Below are 16,539 nucleotides of genomic sequence, written 5' to 3' on the forward strand. Positions count from 1 at the left end.
ACAATTTCTGCAAGAACTTTCGGTACATAGTGTCACTAGAACGTAATTTCTTCTACTAAATGCAATAAATTTCATTCAGATCATTCTATCAGTTGTCTCATAAAAGCATTTCTGTGGCTTAAACACAAAATGATAGGTAAATTTAGGTTGTCCTTAAAAAAGCACACCGGGAGGCCGAGTTGTGCGGTAACAAAACCTGTTTAAACCATGAAAAATCTTACATTTTATAAAAAAGCAGACATTTTTAGAAGATCTCTTCACTCTTCTTTACAAAAAGGGGTGATACCTACTCTCTTTTAAGCTTTCGCATACTAACCATTTTTCTGATGGTCACAAAGTTATTTTCTGCCTTCTCTTCGTTTATTTGTAATAATTTATACAAAGCCAGATCAATAGGAATTAAGGTACTAACAGATTATTGTCGCAAGAGGTAGACAGTGCACATTTCCTGCTAAATAAAAAGGGGAAGTGCAATTTTCCAGCTTTGATAAAACACAGCAACATATATCTTCATATGTTTTCAAGAAAACGCTGCTTCTGATTACTGATATTTGCGTATTTGGGTAGAAAGAAGAAATAAACTTTATTTAAAGTGCCGGCACTTTGCTTTTAGTGGCCTCAGGTGTCGGCTCGACTCGGGCGGCATCTTCGACTCACCGGACGTCCCAGAGCTGGTCTTCCAGCTCCGAACTTTTCAGGGCCGCCTCCCAGCGGCGGCGACGCCGACGAAGAAGGTACCCGGCGGCCCCAGCAGCCGGGGCAACGGCGGCAATGAGCGAGCTCGAGGCTTCCTTTAATCCAGTAACGCCTGCCGTTATGGGCGCGTCGCGAACGGCGTGTTTGGGTAAGTATCTTGAGGTATCTTACGGACGTGTTTGGGTAAGTAATTTTCAGTTCTTAAAAATTCATCAACAACGAATAGAAAAATACTGCGGCCCTCAGAATCACCAAAATACACGCTAATGGCACAAATTCCTTGGATTCTGCTCCCATGCGTAAAAAGGAAGAAAAGTGTATGCTGAAAGTCAGGCAGAACACTCCTACACGATCACCCAATTACCTTATTGTGTTTAGCATTTCCTTTCCAAGTCGTTTTATGGAAGCCCTTAGCCGTAATTTTTGCATTCTGTTCAAAACTCGGAGACGTTTTGTTACGTTTCAGCGCCCTGCGAAAGAAGTTACCCGCTTTATTACTAACACCAAACTATGTCCTATTAAGAAAAAATATACCTGTGCATGACCACCTAGTCCGGTAACCAGATTTTACTTAGTGCTTTAAAATTTTTCAATATTTGTACAATATTTGTTCCTTCAATATTTGTACGCCTCACGATTCAGGTCACCCACGCTCGCTTTTAAAGTTCTATTGCGAAGAACTAACCTTTGTAGTTCGAATTCATTGTTCACAAAAATCCAAATTTTTAGCTCTCCTTACGAAAGCACCTGTTATCTATATCAGTTGAGTGAAGATTGTTGATTGTCCAAGTTAAGCCCTATATATTCACGGAGACTTCGGTTACGTCGAGTCGATAAGCTGAAGGAAAAACGTCAACATTGAACCTTCAAGCTCAGGGTCTTTAATCGTTCTTCAAGCGTTTTTCTTGACAGCGAGAACTTGGTTTCTTGCCTATCTGAAGTACAAGCTACATTTGTCACGAACAAATCTGATCACCTTCGGTAATTTCTTCAGATTATCTGTGGTTTTAACCGTACATGGTTACTACGAGACGTATGCATAATTGAGTCACCTACGAACACGAGTAAAACGTAATTGTTCTTTCAACTTCTTAAGGTAATTTGCTCATGTTAGTGCGCAATAAGAAAAAGCCGCTACGGCCTTGTTTTGGATGCACTGCACACGTTTCATCTATTTTAAACCATGCCTTTACTTTATCCACATTCTCTAAGGCCAAATTGTTTATATTGAACTGTACATACGGTATATAGATGATTCCTTCTACAGTTGACGTGCCGACATTTAAGTATTTCCAATTACTTTCTTGATTAGATAAGCCTGGATACTATAATGTGCAAATCGAAATATCTTGGTCCGTCGTCACACTAGTTACTTCTGACCCTGCAAGTTTCACAATTTTGGGCGAACATTCTCGGAGAGGACGCAGTGGTCGTTGTAATATCCACATTTACACATTTTAAACAAAAATTAGAAGGACGCTTAAGCTTCGCTCCAAGATAGCATTCAAAGATCCCTGGCTTCTTACCAGGCTTCCCGGCTAGTGCAGCTTTTTTGTCCAACTTCGGCTCCGCGCGAGGCTGCCGAGGAGGCGACCGCTATTTGGATGGCGTTTTTGCAAGGAAGAAACCACGGCGCGCCTCTGTATGAATTGTAGAAATACTGAAAAGGGGGTTTGCGTTTGAGTTTAGGCGTAGGAGAATTGTGTTTTCTCGCATATTCAAATTATAATCCGACGCTATCACGTCTGTAGCTTGCGGTTAGGTCGTACTTCACGATTTTTCTGGCGGATTTTACTTTGAGAAATTCTATTGTGTTCACTAACTCATTGCACCACGCGGAGGGCCTGCGTGGTCGGGGTGGTCCAGGATGATTATTTCCGCCAACGACGCCGGCGCGCCCATGCCGACGCCGAATTTTCTGCGACACGGGGCCCTTAACACTGTTGCGTTAAAAGTGTACCAAGCGCTGATCTCTCAAGCGCACATGAGGTCACTGGAGCATACGGTCACTGGAGGACAGCTATCCAGTAATCCGCTCAGTCACGCTAGTCTTTTCCCTTATGAAAAATAACAATGAGTTTCTGATTAGGACCTGATGCATTCCTAATGTGTCATCAGACAGGCATCAGAAATGCATCGTCTAATTTTGTTTAGCATTACAAGTACATCAGAGACTCGAATGACAATACACCTTAAGGTTTCTGATGAAAAAAGTAGACAGCTTTTTTTTTGTTATTTCTAATCTCAAAGCACATTACATAAAAATGTGTATGACCCCAACTCGTGCATTTTTTTTTCTTTTACAGCGAAGCTGTCTGCGCTTACGATCTAGAAAAAAAATATATTCGAGATGTTGACAAAAAACAAGTGGGCCGATCCTGGTGATAGTGCAGAAAGGGTCCAAGCTCCATGGCACGAACATTGTACGAAAATTATTTTTGATAGTTCATTGAACAACCAACTATATAAGAAATGAGTATTCCACATTTCATTTAAAGTTTTTTTTAGTAGTAAAAGAGCTATTCTTGTTGACATAGGACACATGCAAGCTGCAGAGACATGGCTTTTTCGAGCAATCTGCGTGGGTCGCACAATACATAAACATAGAAGGCACGGACGACAGGAGCGCATCCCACGCTCATTAAGCATACAAACACGAAACCAAGATTCGGACGACACGGCTGTAACCTGCGCCGCACGAGCGAAGGAACATCGTAGATTTGATGCTTTCCGACTTACACAGTTACAACGCGCACCGAAACATCGCTCACTGCACATGTGTACCTCAGAGATCGTTCCAACAATTTCTGGCGCTCAAGTTGATGTTAACGACATCAGGAAGTTATCTAGAAGGAAGTACCGGCGCAGGTAGTACACAAATCATTCAAATCACGCCCTAGCGATGACTTTCAAAGGACAACATAACCCAATCTCTAAGGCCATGCTTTTGCTGGCTGCGGACGGCAGAAGCAATTCAAAATTCAAAATACGTCATAAAAGTTCTTTCTACGGTAAACTATAGCGTAAAATACGGAGTGTTCGGTGGTTTGTTTTATCTCGCAACATATATACGTAGCTGGGCGCAACACGACAAAAAACACGAGTTTACTGGTTAATATATTTGGCATCACGGAGGCCACAACAACCTCAAAAGTACGCAGGTGACGCTGTTGTTTTTCCTGCGTCTTCAACGTGCCGGTCGTCTGTGTGAGCTGCTTGATCGTGTGTTTTTGTGTTTGCTGTAATGAAATGGGACGTAGTTAGCTTGCACAAAAGTGCCAGAAGATACCTTGTGTGTCGCTGCAAACTAGCCGTATGCGTGGCACGGCAGGCAAACATGGACCAACGATTTTTCTGCCGTGGCCTTGGTGTCTGGTTGTCGTGGAAAGTTGGGTGGACATCACAAAGAAATAATTGCTATTTATAGCGTGCCTCAGATCGTCCACTACGCAGCGGCATGTATACTCGGAGTAACATCGTTGACGCAGCACCGGCAACATAGAGAGCGTCGTGCATTTGAAAAGGTAAGCAGTCGTGCTTGCTAACTACACGTGTTGTGCATACTCCTCGTGTGTGCATAGGGTGCCTTGCGAACGTAGGAAATAGAACTCCCCCGACAACAGTGAAGCCTGTGCTTATGCATGTTGCGTGCTGGTTGTCAGAATTTAGTTTTGCAAATGTAATGCCTCGATGCGTAATTGAATATCCTGATAAGCGTTTTCTTCCGATGAGACAGATTACCTTCTGAAATAATCGTGTTCATCATGTGCACCTGTGCGTGCGCTCCCGCTTTTCTGCTGAAGTTGCATATAACGACCCATCTGTCTCTTCACCAATACTAACTGCAATTACGTTTCTTTGCTTATAAACTCTTCGATGTAGTAAATAATATCTGCTTACCAGGTTTTCGGTTTACGAGTAGTTTTAGGGGGAAGAAAGTAAGCAGTCACAGCTTGCCATACTAGTACAGCTGTCTTTTGAAGACAAGGGATGTTGCCATAACTTTGACGTATCTAAACATGATAGGGGAAAGTTGCTTAAACCAAGTCATGAAAGCAAACTCTAGAATTGTTATGTAAACAAACATTTCTTATAATGTGCTGCTGCTGCGCGTGTGTTCAAAATTTTACTTTCATGAAGTAGTCCCTATTATCATGACATTCATCAATGACTCGACCTTGTGCTCTGTTGCCACCCTGTACTAGTGCAGACATGTTTTCGTGACTGTTTTTACGTGAACCTTGCATGTGTTCACAGTATGACAGTTTAATTGTGCCAGTGCTTTAAGTTAACACAAAATTCATTTTTTAGTGGTGAGGCCGTGACCCACAGCCGTGTCCACATGATGGCAGGGAACCTGTGGCCATGGCTACACCAGCACAGCGTGTAATCTGGATGTAATGTCAGGTATGTATGAAGTGTACGTGTACCTGAAAGTATGATCTCGGTATGATTTGTGTGTTAGCTAACAGACATATGACTTAACGAAGCACTAAATCGGCTAAATGTTTACGCAAGTTTAATAATTTTGCTGCTTGTTTGTGTTCGTAACATTATGCACAAATTATCGTGTTCTATATAAAACTAAACCTAACATGTCCTGATGTTGAGTATTTATTTTCTCTCTTTGATCACTTGGCAGCAAATTAAGTTTTATTTTTGCTTTGCACACAGTATATTTCACTTCTTAGTTTGGTTTTATTGTTTTGAAACTGTTTCCGATGCTGTAGCTTTTATTTCTGTATTTTTTTCTGTGTTTATGCTACACGCATCTGCAGTTTTTGTGCATGTTAGAATTCGAAGTGTAGTGTGCCAAATATGCCACAGGTCTAAGCATACAGCATGAATACCTTTGTTTACCATTGCTATTTACAATTATTTCTGTCTTGTTCTCAGAATAATTGACACTGGCAAATACACATTTGATGAGCTTGAATTTATCTGAAACTGAAATATGAAGGTGGAGCCGGGGTGACAGATGAAGTACTGCAGCAATGTCGAAGTTAGTGTGCACACACTATTACTACAGTATGCCGACGGATAACCATCACTGTATTTGTGCATTTTCTGTGAACCAGCCGTGTCCCCTAGGTCAAATCTGTAGTAACCTTTTGAGCGTGCCAGTCCATTCATTTAACTTTTCAGGACAAAACTTACACAGGCAGGCTGCAGAGGCCAGTGGGGCCCTGGACTGAGTGCTCTGAACACCGCTCCTTAAAATATTTTCCAGTCAAATGAAGTTTCTATATATGTATACACAGGGAGGGACGGGAGATATTACACTTGACCTCGGCTAACAACTGGCATTTTGACGGAAGGATTAAATAAAGTAAGACTGGATGTGTGCTTGCATTAAAACAGTATTTGCATAGAAAAAATTTAGCAGACATAGACTAATTTCTATCCCTTGTCATCTACGAAGGGTGCCCTTTTTCATGCATTAATAATGGGTCTGGCTCACACATGCGATGTTATTTATGCGGTATGCCTCACTGATTTCTCGTGTCAATTTTCCACTGTGGGTGAAAATAGGTGAACGATCTTATCTGGCCTGAAGTCCTATGGCGGCAATGATGGACCACATTGGGGAGGCTGAGCTTCAGGGCAAGAGCCTTTATGGAAAGGGCAGTAACATGCACAAGGAGGACCCAGTGAAGGAGGGATTGCACCCAGTTCATCTGAATGCTGTTATTTGTATGTAATATTTTCATTGTGAACACTGAATAATACTGCATGGGAAAGTTGTACTTTCGGGCAGCGTAGCGTACTTTCATAATTTCTGTAGATGAGGCTCGCAAGCAGAAACCACCTTTGCACTCACATGAAGGAAAGCCGCCATTTGTGTGGGTAATTCCACGCCAACCGTCCCAAAATCAGAAGCCCTTGCTAAATTGTCGAGCTGTCATGGTCCATTGATCCTTGGGGAAGTCCTGAACGAGCACCCCTTCCCTAACTGGTTGTGTGTGTGAGAACTGTCGAAGCAGAAATGGCTCACTGATAGCTATTTGTAATGGTACATTTTTCTTTCTATCATGTGTGGGCAGCTGATGGTGAATAAAAAATGTTTATGGCGGAAATTTTGTCATCGCAGCATTTGTTGTAGTGTGGTGCGGCTGTAACTAGTTTTAATATTTGCGATGTGTATGCACAATTTTACCTGAGCTGCCTCAATGCACACAATGTGCAGGAATGAGGATTTTAATGTGTTCGTTATGAACCATCCCACCGCTATTTGGAATGATATGCCTCTCTACACTCAGCAGCAATTTTAATTATTCGAAATAAACAGCGCCGGTGTTTCTTACAGAAATCTGGAATAGTTGAATGCAATGTCTTAAACTGTTTTGTGGGAAAATTTGTGTTGATGTTTGTTGTATACATCTCTTTGAGTGTTCATACAAAAAAGCTTGCTGGCAAGACCAAGTGTAGCCAAACCGCAATATTGCATTCTATAACTGCATAGTTGTGCCCTTAATTTTGGTAGAGTGAAACTCTTCTGCATTTTAGCACAGTGCACATCAATCTAGTTTCTTAACTTAAAGATTGCTTTTGCTTAAAACAAAGAGTACCTTTCTTAAATTACTTATTCGCATAGTCTTGTCATTGTCTGTGATTGCCATAAGCTCGAGGACAAAAAGTACAGCTCGAAGCAGACGAGGACGAGGTTAGACAAAGAATGACATATACGGGCGCCAACATCCAGCTGTTTATTCGGCAGAAAACACGCTGTTTTATACATCACACCGTGCAATGTAATCATAGTAAAGATAAACGAACAGGAGTGAAGGTATCCAACAAGTGCTCGTGAAGTAGTGATCATCACATTAGAGAGGAATGCAAAGGTAACAGCAGGAACCTAAACTGAACTATCAGGCAAGCGCATAGGAACACGTGCCCATTACAGGCTCAAATTACACAACCAGAGCACCTGCAGCGCCTGCCTGTTGCTGTTCACCACCAACCGGTGCTCTTTTGCACGATCGTTGAAGCATCGTCCCATTTGTCCAATACACATGCTGCTGGTCAACAGCGTCACGGGCGGGCACTGCAGGTGCTGTGGTTGTGCGCCACAACTGGACCAAATGGCCTTTCTAATGAAAGCAAGAAACCGCACTGAAATGGAAATAATCGAGGCGTTCTTAATAAATACAGCAGGCTGTCAGTGTATTAGCACGCAGTCAATAATATTAAGTGACAAAGAATTGGCGTTCTTAATGATAGCCTGTAATCACTGCCGAGATTAAAACATGCAGCTGTCGTGTTTGTGCGCGACTTGATTTGAGCCTGTAATGGACGCGGGCTTGCCTGATAGTTCAGTTTAGGTACCTGCTGTAACCTTTGCATTCCTCTCTACTGTGGTGATCACTGCCTCACGAGCACTTGTTGGATCCCTTCACTCCTGTTCGTTTATCTTTACTATGATTACTTTGGACGGTGTCATGTATAAAACAGCGTGTTTTCTGCCGAAAAAACAGTTGCAAGTTGGTGCCTGTATATGTAATTCCTTGTCTAACTTCGTCCTCGTCTGCTTAGCGCCGTACTTTTTGTCCTGAAGTCATGAACCAACTAGCTGCTAAATTGCCATAAGCTGGATGTCTTAAAGGTCTGCTACAGTGCTCTATTAGCACCTAAACTTTGGTAAAAATACTACTATATTTTATATACAGGGCGTTTTATTTTCGCTGCATTAAATTAAAAACAATGCCTGTGGCAGATAGCACAGTTCTAATCCTTGATCTAAACTATTCGATGAGGTGGCCATTACTTACGTAAGAAATCAAAATGCTTAATTGAATATTTAACCAAATTACGATAATTAACTTTAATTATTTAGGGCACATATCTTAATCTACAAACTGTAGCTAATGAGTTTCTAAGGTGTATCCACTTCGAACAAATTTTCTTGGCTGCGCTAGTTTCAAGATATTAACTTTCAAAGTATCCGATGAAATGCATTAGTGGTCCAGTTGCTTATTTGCTTCAATGCAGAAAACAGCGTTTTCTTTAAAAGGCTGACTGGAACGTCCATTCATTTCGTCGGACACTTTCAAAATTATCTCGAAACTGGTTCAGTCGCAAGAATTCGTTCCAAGTGGATACGACTTGCGAACCCGCCGGCTATAATTCGTATATAGAAATATGTGCTGCAATGGAATTCATTAAAATTTTTATTAGCATAATTATTTTATTTTTTCAATTAGGCATTTTGATTTCTCATGGAAGTAATGGTTGCCTAATTGAGTAGTTTAGGTCAAAGATTAGAATTCTGCTATCTGCCACAGGCAATATTTAAAATTTTGGTGCAGCTAAAATAAAACACCCTGTATAGCGTATTGTCTACTGGGGCCTATGCAAAATATTGTTCGTAAAGAAATGAAATTTTAGCATTGATATGATACCTATATAGAGTTGCCATCTTATACATTTTTCTGTAAATAGTGTCTAGAAAGGTGCTGCAATCTTATAATTATTTGCTAGTAAATGTTAGCAATGACCAAAATAAGTGCGCAGTAAGTAGAAAAGTGTAAATGTAATTAGAACTGCATTACAATACATTTTTTTAAAAAAGGTGTAATTTACAACACACTCCATGTACGCACATCGACTCCATTAGCTCATATCGCACGCTACTAGCCGTTGCTGTGCCTCCTGGTCCATTAGCGCACACCCCTTGCTTTTTCAGGGCTGCGCAAGTGGACCCACACACACAGTAGCTATAGACGCACATGGTCATTCACAAACATATGCACACTCTAGCAGGTCGTTCGGGAATTTTGCCATGCGCCATTCCTCTTCTCGTTAAGGCACTCCGCACGTCTGACCACCAGGGGACACACTCTCGCTACCTTCGCATGCACAGCCATAAATAAAGCGGCACCATGCATCTGACATTGGTTGAAGTTAAGCATCTGTTCGTTCACATGTTCCACCAAACGATATAGAAAGTTAGTATGGTTCTGCTAGTGTGCTGCAATGCTATGCTAAATTTTCATCTTGTTTCGTGCAGGTTACATCCTCCAGCAAGTTCACGACGACAACATGTGCAGCTCAAAAGCAGCCTGTCCTCCATGCTAAGCAGGGAGGCAGGGGGTCGTGTAAATACAGGGTGTTTTTTTTTTAGCTGCACCAAATTTTTAAAATTAGCAATATATATATCTTCGTCACGTTAGGTTTACCATTCGAGTGTACGGATTAGAAGCCTCTAGATACAGAGCTATTTAGTCACTTAAGTATGTAATTAGTGAAGCTAAGCTAATTAACTTTCTAATTATCAACTATAGGTGGCTCCTGCAAATGAGTACTTTGGGGCCTATCCCAACGATCAAATTTTGAATAGTGGAGTTCATGTGGGAGCTACACGAACAATAAGTTCCCCTTGGCAGGCTCCATGAAACCGAAACTGGCCGCAAAAAGAGCGTCTGTGTCGTCGATGTCACCGCCCCCCTGCCTTTTGTAACATCTCCGAGCTAAGTGCCAGTCCGGCGCCTCGAGCAGCTTGCATTATTTCCTTGCTATCTGTGGCGTTCGCAGTCGATGCTTCAGACTGATATGATGCCGTGCCTGCAGTATCTAAAAGCCCAATTTAAGGAGCAGGGTTGGCGCTACAGCGCAACATGGTGCCCGACAGAATGACGAAGTAAATTGGATGGCCCACCGGCATTGAAGCGCTAGGCCAACGCTGCAGACAGCAAGGAGATAACGCAAGCTGCTCGTGGGGCTGGCCCGGCGGTGACGTCGGAGACGAGAGGACCAAGCAAACGAACCGTAGCAAACGACCCAACTTATACGCTCTCACTGACTCCTCCCCCCTCAAGAATGTTACTGGACACTTGTTGTCGACATGACATGACAAAAAAAAAAAACGCGTTCTTTCAACTGTACAAAAAAGAAATACATACACTCATGAAAAAAAAGCAATACAACAGGCAAAAATTACCTTCTCAATTTCCACCCTCGTTCGTTCAAGACTTATGCTGGTGATTTCCGGGAGCGCGACACACACACATAATGAAAAAAAAAACAAAAAAACACTGCACTTGTCCAAGTGCAACATGTCCAAACATCACCAAGGAATTGTCCCAGCATGCGAGATACGTTTCGAGCTCTCTCTGGTTCTTCAAGCACCCTCAATGGGAGCAAGTGGCGCATGGTGGCTCAAAAGCCCTAATCTGCGCTGTTTGGATTGTCCACAGCACGTAGCTAACACTTTCTATCAGCGTACTTTAGTGTCCAACACTTACTGCAAAACTACCGTACCTATATGAACACACTGCAAAATACCATTTCTGCTCAGATGTCGAAACATGCCGCGAACTTATCATATTCAGCTTAGTTATAGTAACGTACACATCAAAAGAGAAAAGAGATAGTCTAACACAAAAATACAAGAGTCCTCGGCGTAATCAAAGAAATAACAACACACAAAAACAAATGCTTTACATGTAACCACATATAAAAGAATATGAGGTATAAATCACGGAGAAATAATTAAGATAACACCCATTACTTGGTAACAATGATAAACATATGCTCAGGCTTTACATTTCAGAACAAACAAAATATCGCACACATACTGTTCAGGAGAAGTCCTCACTTGTATATATTTGCTCACTGAGGCGCGAAAGGGCATCTGCAGCCTTATTGAGTGCACCCTTTATATGTACGATTTCCAGATCATACTTTTGGAGTGCCAATGCCCAACGTGTGAGTCGTGCACTGGAGTAAGCCGAGGAGACTAAGAAAGTCAGCTGGTCGTGGTCAGTCCTAATCCTGACCTTTGTGACGAAAAGTCACGTGTCTAGGCTCTCTAATGGCCATGCAATCGCGAACGCCTCCCGTTCGATACTAGACCATTTTTGTTGCGCAGGGGTTAACTTTTTACTGAGGAACGCTACAGGACGCTCATCTCCATCGGCCTCCTGAGAAAGACTAGCGCCAACCGCTTTCTCTGAGGCGTCCGTGGCCAAGTAGAATTCCCTACCCGGGAGTGGTGCTGTTAAGCCAGGAACGGATGCGAGGGCCTCCTTTACAATATCGAATGCATGCTGCGCCTCTGCGGTCCATGGCAACGTGTTTGGGACTCTCTTGTTCGTTACCCCTGTCGATGGCAGGACTAGCCTTGAGTAATCTGGGACGTAGTCTCGATAATAATAGAGAAGTCCCAAAACACTCCTCAGTTCTTTCTTTGTTTTGGTGGTCTGAGCTGCTGGATAGCGCTAACCCTATCTGAATCTGGAGCATGAATGCCAGAAACCACCTCATGCCCCAAATACTTTACCCGCGGCTGCGCAAAGTTACATTTTGCCGGGTTTACAGTTAATCCCGCTGCCTGTATTGCTTGCAGAACAGTACGCAGGTGATGAATAAGATCCTGCCAGGTCTCTGAGAATAATGACACGTCGTCAATTTATGCGCACGCGTACTGAGGGTGATTCGCAAGTAGCTGATTGAATACCCTCTGAAATGTCGCGGCAGAGTTACGTAGTCCAAAAGACATGACTTTCCACGCATATAAGCCAATAGGTGGTGCGAAGGCAGTAAGTTTTTGCGACTCTCTATCAAGCGGTATCTGCCAGTACCCCCGGATCATATCCAAAACAGATATGTATTGTGCTTTTGCTATTTTGTATAACAATTCAGTCACGTTACCCATTGAAAATCTGTTTGGCTCCGTTATGGCGTTAAGACTCCTGTAATCCACGCACACTCTGATTGAGCCATCCTGTTTGGCGGCACAGACTATCGAATGGGCGAAGGAGGTCTGCACTGGATAGATAAAATCCCATTCTACCAGCTCACTCATTTGCCTCTCCACTTCCACTCGGAGAGCCATCGGTACCTTGTACGTGTGCACTCGCGACTGCGCATCCCCCGGAAGCAGTGTAATTTTGTGCTCTCCCAGCTCGCACCGACCTGGTCTGCTCGACATCACCTCTTGAAAATCAGCCAGAACTCTACTTAGCTCCTCTTCCTGGCGATCGCTCAGATTACTGTTCTTCGTGGCCACCAGACATTGTTCGTGAAATTCAATGGCATTTCATGCGGTTTGTAGACTGCCAAATTCATAGTCAGCCTCGAATATCACGCTGAAATTATTAGTTCGGGTGTAGTAAGGTCTCATTTTATTCGCATGAACAAGTTTCTCAGTGACCGGAAAATCCACTATCACGTAGCTGTCAGCACGCCTTCTTTCCTTCACAACTAGAGGACCAAGCCATTTCGGTTGCACCTTGCTTCCGGCGGCAATCTGAATTACAAGGGATTGATCGCCTCTTTCTGCCAAGCCCGCAAGTTCAATTTTTGAGCATAGCTCCTTTGCATCTGACTACACCGTTCATCGACAGCTCTCGCGGCTGCATTCATCATTTCGCGAAGTTCCTTGAGATACGCTGCACCTGGTTTATTCAATCCTGCGGGAGGTGCCCATTCGCCTGTCCATGATTTGCGCAGGATACTAAGGGGGCCATGAGGTGCTCGGCCATCCATGAGTTCACGGCAAAACGTCTGTGTTATCGTGTTCGATTTCGTGGTAAGCCCACAGCAAACACGGAACATAGCGGTCCCAGTTCTTCCCATGTTCATCCATGACAGGACGTAACATGCCCTTAAATGTGCCATTCCACCGTTCAACAATGCCGTTCCTCTGTGGATGATCAGGAGATGCAAACCTCACTGTACTCCTAACCTCTCCATCAACTCGGCAGTCAGTTTAGCTGTAAAATTTGTTCCTTGGTCACTGCATATTAATCTTGGCGTCCCGTAACGCGCGAACACCTGTACCAGGGTCTGACACGTTGTTTTAGCCGTTATAGCACGTTATGGGATGACCTCTACCCACCGAGTACAAAGGTCTACTACGATCAAGGCTTATTTATGACCGCGTGACCAACCCGGCTTCAGCGGTCCGATGCACTCGAGATACACGACCTCAAACGGTTTTTGCAGGCGGTTGAGGGGCGTTATGGGCACCTGGTCTGTCGTCAGTTTACGCGAGTGCACCTGGCAACCATGGCATGTGCGACAATGACGCTTTACGTCCGAAGCCAGCGACGGCCAATAGAACGCACTCTTGATGCGCTTTTTGTCTTTTGCTTAGAAAAATGACCGCCGCACGGGCTATCATGCGTTAATTCTAATACTTCCGATGAATGATGCTTTGGCACAACTAGTTGCAGATGCTGTTTGCCGCTCAATGACTCCCGATGATAAAGCATTTGGCTCTCAATAACCATGTCATGTGTCCTGTCCTTGGCCTGTTGCCATGCATCTGCCAGCGATACATCGTGCATTTGCACTTTCGCAAAGGAGCTTTCAGTAGACAGCCTAAGCCGCTCGCTTTCATCTGTGCGACTCCATTGCAACGGATCTCCGGCGGCTCCCACGTTAGCAATGCTGACCTGTTCGCTCAGTTCTGGGAAAACGGTTCTACCTCCTCCTGTTTGGTGATCTCACTGCTTCCATCCTCCTCTCTTTCATCTCTCAGCCCTACGTTGGCCTCGCAGCACGAGTCAACCTCAACATCTCGGTTCGGCTCCTCACGGACAACATGGCGCGCTGTGTAATCGTAGCTGGTATGGGCTGCGGAATCTACATTATATCTCCTCGCAACCGTGCCCTCTTGCTCCGACGATTCCTCCACTAAGGCACACTCAGCGCTCTCGAGGTCATGCCCCGACTCGTCCACGGCGAGACAAAGACTTTCATAGTCGTCTGGAGTCAAAAAGCACGTCAGTGCTCGTTGCCAATGTCGGAGTCACCGCGCAGAACAACGGTACGCGCTGAGTAGCATTGCCTAAGGGACACGGGAGGCCGAGGGGTACGTACAGAATGTCTGCGGTCACAGCTTGACCAAATGCACCCGTGAGCTTCATGTGACCACTGCTCTGCTCTAAAATCTCACTCGGCACCTTGTTTGCCCTTACTACGGTGATGTCTTCACCAGGGTCAATGAGAGCTGCGCAGAGACTTTCCCTAACGCAAATACGCACCTCGTGTTCTCCAGCTGCATGCTACTGCTTGGGAGCCTATCCGAGCGCCTCACAGGGGATGTTCTCTCACATGTGCCTTCATTTTTAGTGGCTATGCGAGAAACCTCTCTGTTTCTAGGGTCGATGTCACGCAGTGACTTACAATCCCTCTGAAAATGTCCCGGCTCTCCACAAGCGAAACAGAGCATACGGTCAGTGCGCAGACTGCTCGCATAATGTTGTCTGCCTTGTTGGATATGCGGCAGCTCTTTTGCCATCATATTCTCGCGGTAGCCTGTTCGCACATTATGCGACATGCTTGCCTCAAAGTTTGCAGCCAGCTCGGCTAAATCTTTTGCCTGAAGCCAGCCTTTCATCTCGCCTTGAGTAACGAACGACGTAATGTCGGGCGGCGTAAATTGCTTCAGTCTATCTGCGATAAGCAGGGCCTGCAACTGCTCAAAGGACTCCACTTCTCTGCTGCGTAAATAACAGCAAAGCATCGTTTCTAATCTCGCCACTAGCTGATTCCTTGACTCGCCAATTTCCCTTTTTATGTCCAGGAATCGCTTGCGGTACTCTGTCGGAGTCATTTTGAGCTCCTTAAGTACCTTCTCTTTAAGCTCTACATAAGAAAGGGTACCGCTCAATGATTGACTAATCACGGAAGTCCTCACCATATCGCCGAGGAAAGGCAATATCAGAGCGCCCTGCATTTCCTCGGGAATTTGGAGGGTCCTCAACAAGGAGTCGGCGTTCTTAAACCACGCTGGGATCATGTTATCGTTAGTGGGTATTAGGGTGAGCGCGGCTGTTAACTCTTTAGTGTACTTGCCTATCCCACTCGACTCACTCCGTGCTAGCGCTGCATCTTGTAATACGTCCAAGGATTTTAACTTCTCTATCTCAAGCTGAATCCTAAGGGCTTCAATTTCGAGTTTCAAGTCATGGACACGACCCGATTCATTGGAGTTGCTACTAGCGTTTGACCTCCAATCTGTGTCGTCCATGTTGCCAAGCTCCCAGAGAGTGCTGGAACGCAAATGCGATCACGTGAGAACCACACTAGAGCACGAAACGGATCTCACCATAGGAAGTGATGCTCGTCGTCGGCTGGTTCTCTTGCCGCTTGATTCTCGCTGCTCCTCTCGCTGGTGTCCTGGAGAGTCTCTCGGTTTCGAGAGTATCCTGGCTCGCGATGGCGCCGAATCTGGATGTCACGATGACATGCAGGAACGTCTACTCGCACAAACAACACTGTTGCAGCACCGCAGCCACAGTCCACCTATCCTCGGTGCTCTGATGTAATCAGCTCGTTCACTGCGCCAAGCCTTTCATCTTCTGCCGCTGTCGTTTTGATGACTGTCGTCGCCGAAGTACTGATCAAGTGAAAACACACTTGCTGCTTGCAGACGCTCCTTTGTCATCCGCTCTCGCTCCGCTGTAGGCCCGCCACTTTCGCCATAGGCTTCTTCAGACTGCCGGTCATTGTCGCGCTTCAACGGTGTTACAACACCTTCCCAAGGTTCTTGGAAACTGGACCCTTTTCGCGCCTCTCTCGTGATTGCAGACCAACGTCTTAAAGGGCGGCCTGGTGGTGACGATGATGAAACAGCTCACCCCCACCAAGGCTCCGGTGTCTGCCTCACTGTGGGCTTTTCCGATCCGGTATTCAACTGCGCCAGTTAGGGATGGAAGTTCGTGGGTTGTGGTGGTCCGAGATGGTGGCCCTCGATGGCCCAAGTGCACGTTGCCAACGCGAAGGAAGAACCAGCATCTGGTGCAGGACAGTGTTTATTCCGCAGCCAAACGTCCGGCCGGGCTGCGCCCAGACAACTCTCCCCTCTCATGCAGAGCACCCGTTTTTAAAGGCTCG

The 16,539-nt window shown here is 44.8% G+C and overlaps 1 long non-coding RNA gene across 1 annotated transcript in view; it reads left to right on the forward strand.

The window, feature by feature from the left end:
* Positions 1–5,005: 5,005 nt before the first annotated feature.
* LOC125946051 (uncharacterized) overlaps positions 5,006–16,539 on the forward strand; it is a 29,208-nt gene continuing 17,674 nt past the window's right edge. The window contains exon 1 of the long non-coding RNA XR_007467358.1: positions 5,006–5,103. This is a non-coding gene — a long non-coding RNA (uncharacterized LOC125946051). The remainder of the gene's footprint in view (positions 5,104–16,539) is intronic.

Source organism: Dermacentor silvarum, chromosome 5 (genome assembly GCF_013339745.2).
Source record: "Dermacentor silvarum isolate Dsil-2018 chromosome 5, BIME_Dsil_1.4, whole genome shotgun sequence".
Taxonomy (NCBI): domain Eukaryota; kingdom Metazoa; phylum Arthropoda; class Arachnida; order Ixodida; family Ixodidae; genus Dermacentor; species Dermacentor silvarum.